The sequence below is a fragment of the Barbus barbus genome (assembly GCF_936440315.1).
Source record: "Barbus barbus genome assembly, chromosome: 20".
In the NCBI taxonomy this organism is placed as follows: Eukaryota; Metazoa; Chordata; class Actinopteri; order Cypriniformes; family Cyprinidae; genus Barbus; species Barbus barbus.
Genome location: NC_136748.1, coordinates 13643113 through 13649112, shown reverse-complemented (window position 1 = coordinate 13649112; position 6000 = coordinate 13643113).

Genomic DNA, 6000 nt, shown 5'->3' with positions numbered 1-6000 from the left:
TATGTGATAGACATAGTGTATGTAAAATAAAAGGATCCTATGACTAGTTATTAACTTTAGGTTGGGTGTCTTCCAACTATCAGAGCTATCTTCAGACTTGGAAACGTCCTATCAGCCTTTACATACCTCATAGATACCTTGCGCTCAGACCGCCTCCGTCCCGTTTAATGACCGTTGGAGGAATCTGGCTCCTTCCCCGCTAAATGCCTCCGATCGCTCCTCTCCACAGTGGAACCTGCGTCTGAGGGATCTCTCGAACACCTGTCACCTCAAACAGCAGTGTTTTCTGAGAGCGTTCTCCATCACTGTCAAGCTCCCATCACCTGCCTACTTTACCTTATCCCCCTCTCCTTTCATTCATCAACATTTTAGGTGCCGCCTTTGACAAGGTCACATCTATTGCTTGGATCGTACATCATATTTATACTAGGGCGCTGACAAACCCTGTGATATTGGACGCCGCTTGTTTGTCTATTTACATTCTAAGGTTGTACGTGGTCTAAGGAACATTGTTCAAAGGAAAGCACAGATGTATGAGGTGATTTTAAAGGAGAGTTTTACAGAGTTGAATGACTCTTGAAGGAAAAGGTTAACTGCCTGGTCAGATGGAGTTGTGGTTTGACAAAGTCTTTGACAGGGTATTTGTGTTGGGAAGTAGACTGACCTTCAGATAGTTTTAGGCACAATTATCCAACTATTTTTTGGATTTAGCTAACTCTAAGCCAACTAAATTCAAGTAATTTTCACAAGCTATACTGAATTCGTGAAGCAGTGTTTGGTAGCCATCCCTACTTTTTTTCTTTAGATTTGTTTGAGCATTGAAAAATGTTACATTTACATGACTAAACAAAAAATGGCAATATTGCCTTCTCTATTATGTCCGAAGAGTATAGTAGCACATATACATCGCATATGAAATTTGAAATTGTTTTGTATTGTAGTAAAAGATGGCACTTGTCCAAATGATGAATTTAAAAATGTTAGTTCATTTATAATTTTTCCCCAAGTATCCTACATCTTTAGAGCTTCAACTTGGCCATTAAAGGTATAATTTTACTGTACTGTATTCATTCTAAAAGTTGTTTCTATTATAGTGTTGAATTTATGCAGATAACACAAATTATATAAAGGGCTTACAAGGTCAAATGCTAACTGTTAGCTTTAAAGCTATAAAAAGGCCACTCAGTTTAAACTGTTCTGTGGTATGACATGCTTCATTTTAAAATGACTTCGAACATCATTGTCATTTGGTTTTATAATTATTTTGCTGTTTTATTGCTGTTTTTATGATAACATAACTGAAAAACTAGAATTGTATTTTGTCATACCACTTAAGCAATTTAAAATTGAATTAAAAAGTAAAGAATCCAGTTACAGCATCTAAATCAAACACTTTCCCTCATACAAATATATATAAATCTAAACCTAATGCCTTCATTGTGTAGCATTTATCTTCCTAATCACTCCTGAGCTCCCAAAATGCTGCACAAAACACATATAATCTAAGACTAAAGGGATGGCCACACTACACTTCCTTTGACTTTCATTTATACGTATGCAAATGTGGGAGACCAGAAACACAAGCCCATTCTAAGAAGTTACAATGTGAATACTTTGCTGAGTTATAAGCAAACTTTAAACCCGAAATGTGGCATTTTCAAAGTTTAGTGTAATTGTGGCTTAAGTGTTACTATATGATTATAGACTAATGCCCACTTGCAGTTGTTACCTGAAGAGCGACCTGACTATATAGCGTGGTGCACCGACTGGAATAATTAAATTGTACAATATAATTCTGCAAAATGTTCAGTTTTAACAAAACATTCAATAGCTAACATGACATATCAGGGCACTCTTTAATTAATGTCTTAATAAAGTCTCCACTTAAAATAATTGGCTTGGCATGAATCACTTCGTGCTGATAGCATGAGCCTTTGTCCTAGTTATGATTTACATTTTTGTTTCTTGATGAGTGTCAGAGGTCTGTGTGTAAAATAAGATCCCATGAGCCAATTATTTGCTCTCTATGGAAAAACCTATGTAACTCGACGCTGACAATGTATAAATAATAAACATTGTTGATTATTATATATACAGTGGGGAAAAAAATAAATTAATTATTTGATCCCCTGCTGATTTTCTATGTTTGCCCACTGACAAAGAAATTATCAGTCTATAATTTTAATGGTAGGTTTATTTGAACAGTGAGAGGCAGAATAACAACAAACAAACAAAAAATCCAGAAAAAAAAGCATTTAAAAAAAGTCATTGATTTGCATTTTAATGAGTCAAATAAGTATTTGATCCCCTATCAATCAGCAAGATTTCTGGCTCCCAGGTGTCTTTTATACAGGTAAGGAGCGGAGATTAGGAGCACTCTCTTAAAGGGAGTGCTCCTAATCTCAGTTTGTTACCTGTACAAAAGACAACAAACCTGTCCACAGAAGCAATCAATCAGATTCCAAATTCTCCACCATTGGCCAAGACCAAAGAACTGTCCAAGGATGTCAGGGACAGGATTGTAGACCTACACAAGGCTGGAATGGGCTACACAACCATCGCTAAGCAGCTTGGTGAGAAGGTGACAACAGTTGGTGCGATTATTCGCAAATGGAAGAAACACAAAATAACTATCGATCTCCCTCGGTCTGGGGCTCCATGTAAGATCTCACCTCGTGGAGTGTCAATGATCATGAGAACGGTGAGGAATCAGCCCAGAACAACATGGGAGGATCTTGCCAATGATCTCAAGGCAGCTGGGACCATAGCCACCAAGGTAACACACCATGCCGTGAAGGACTGAAATCCTGCAGTGCCCGTAAGGTCCCCCTGCTCAAGACAGCACAAGAACAGGCCCAGCTGAAGTTTGCCAATGATTCAGAGGAGAACTGGGTGAAAGTGTTGTGGTCAGATGAGACCAAAATCGAGTGCTTTGGCTCAACTTGCCATGTTTGGAGGAGGAGGAATGCTGCCTATGACCCCAAGAACACCATCCCCACCGTCAAACATGGAGGTTTGAAACATTATGCTTTGGGGGTGTTTTTCTGCTAAGGGGGCAGGATAACTGCACCGCATCAAAGGGATGATGGACGGAGCCATGTACCGCCAGGGCATTGAAAATGTGTGGTGGATGGGTATTCCAGCATGACAATGACCCAAAACACATGGCCAAATCAACAAAGGAGTGGCTCAAGAAGCACATTAAGGTCCTGGAGTGGCCTAGCCAGTCTCCAGACCTTAAACCCATAGAAAATCTGTGGAGGGAGCTGAAGGTTTGAGTTGCCAAACGTCAGCCTCGAAACCTTAATGACTTGGAGAGGATCTGCAAAGAGGAGTTGGACAAAATCCCTCCTGAGACGTGTGCAAACCTGGTGGCCAACTACAAGAAACGTCTGACATCTGTGATTGCCAACAAGGGTTTTGCCACCAAGTACAAAGTCATGTTTTGAGAAGGGGTCAAATACTTATTTGACTCATTAAAATGCAAATCAATTTCTAACTTTTCTGAAATGCATTTTTCTGGATTTTTGTGTTGCTATTCTGTCTCTCACCATTCAAATAAAACAGCCAACACAATAAAAACTAATTTTTTTTTTTTTTAATTTTCAAAAAATGTTATCTGTTTTTGCAAATAAACTAAAATTTTTATTAAAATAATTTAAAATTTTGGATACTTCCATGACCGATACAAATCGGAGGATAACCATGTACAAGAAAATCAATGTGGTGAAAAAAAAACCTGCATTTTTTTTTTACTTATTTGTACAGGAATTTTGCTCATCTCTCCTTCTGATTGACAAACTTCTCAATTGCTTTCTTATTGAAGTCAAGAATGTCTTTGACCAGTTTTTTCTCAATAGAAAGCATTGCCAGAGCATTAAGGCAATCCTGGGTCATTCTATTTCTTAGGAAAGTTTTGATCCTCTTCAAAGTAGAAAAGCACCTCTCTGACTCTGCTGTTGTCATAGGCGTGGTGATTATGATCTTGAGAAGACTGACAGTCTCTGTGAAAATACTTTGAAGATTGTTCTCAATGGAAAAACTGGTACAGAGGAACTGCACCACTGCCAACCCTAAACTCAGGGTTCTCATAGATGAGGGACAGATCTGTTTTGAGCTTGGCCTTGTTCAGCATGGGGTATGCCTCCACTGTTGTTTCAAGTGATTCTGAGTGAACATAACATGCACATTATATTATCACTAATGTTTAAACTCCAGTATTCTTCATTGCACTTTACTTCTCCTGATCTTGAACTTGCTATTGGTTTCCTAAACAAAACTAGGTCTACAGTAGCATTTCAATAAATAAACCACCTATTTTCTGCTACATGTAAGGATATTATGTACTCAATTATTTTCCCATTTTTATGGATGACAGAAACGTTATCATGCTACTTGTGACTGATCAGCACTTTTTTGGTACTGTACATGACATGGCCCATCTGTTTTAGAACTGTGATCTATACGTTTTATATACTGAGGCCAGCTACATAGCTTTCTTAGATTAGTCTTAAAAGTTAGTGATGTAATTATTTTCTTCTACAGTTCCCATATTTTTTAGTCACTTAAATTAAAAGTAGACTCAAGTTTACTGTTTGGCTGACTGCTAGTTGGTCAAACTAGTGCTTAATATCTTAATACACTGGCTAGGTTTATGCTACTGGACTGGTCTGATATAAATGCCTTTTATTTGTCACCAAAAGATGTTATATCCACAGAGGCAAGATAATGGCATGTGTTATACTATTTTCACAAAATAACATTTACAAAGAGTCACTGCAAGAATGCTTATGAACAAATTAATTTACATTTTATGGAATAATTATTTACAATATAACGCCAATACTAAACCTCAAACATTATGGATCTTGTTTTTGTTTTGGGGAAAACATAATACTTTTCACTCTCTTTCCTTGTTGGCATTTAATCATCTGTTTCTTTATAATTATAACCTATATGCCATCTTTTGTCAGTTTTTTTCTGTGTGTGTTTTACCTCTGTAGCTAGCCTCCGTTGTTCTCCTGGTCCCAGTGTCCTCGTCACTTGTTGGGCTGGTGCTGCTGGTCAGATGATGCACTGTCCCCACACAGAAAGGGAATCGAGTCCCTGGTCCAAAAGATGTTAATAAATAATTAAGATAAATAAGATGTGGTCTATGGCAATCATTCATTTTGATGGCAAGGCACAATTAAGATTTCAGAGACAACGAATCTTTCAAGCAATCAGGTAAATACCCTTTACTATTGGCTGATAAAGCGGTTGTTAGAATGTTGTTTGTGAATCCCTGGACAGCTGCTTTAATGTAGACAGGGTCGATGTTCCTCTCCTGCAGCTGGTTGAATAAAATGTCTACATTTGGCATGATATTGTGAAACAATGCCAGGAAAAAACAGAAAGCCTCGTCTTAAAGCATCCTCACAAAACCCCCTGACTCTCTGACAGTTGCGGAATCAAAGTTCACTGAGTCTATGATCTTAAAACATTTTAAAAGGTCATCCTTGCGTACACAGTTTACAGCACGACTTTGGAAGTTCCACCGTGTTATAGAGGCCCTGGGAAGTCTGTGCGCAACCATTTGGTCAAGCACGGCGATTCGCTTAGGTGACCTGGAGAAGGCGGCAGAAAAATCCACCAAGATCAGAAAAAAAGTGCCGATTCTGAGGATGCGTGATGTCACCTGCTGCATGATGAGGTTCAGCTGATGCACGTAGCAGTGAACATAGTGAGCATTTTTGCAGACGTCCATTATCTTACGCTGCACTCCGCTGGTGCTTCCTCTCATCACAGTAGCCCCGTCATTAAGTTTGGGCAATTACTTTGCTTTTTTGTCCATTTCGTAGAATGGTACTTAGACTGTCCAGATGTGCTGTAGCAATGGAGTCAGCGTTTGCTTTCTGGATGGTAAAGAACTCAAAAAAAGCGCTCTTGGATGTTACCATTGGATTCTATGTAACGAAGCACAAGCACCAGCTGACAGCGGGTGGAAACATCAGTCGTCTC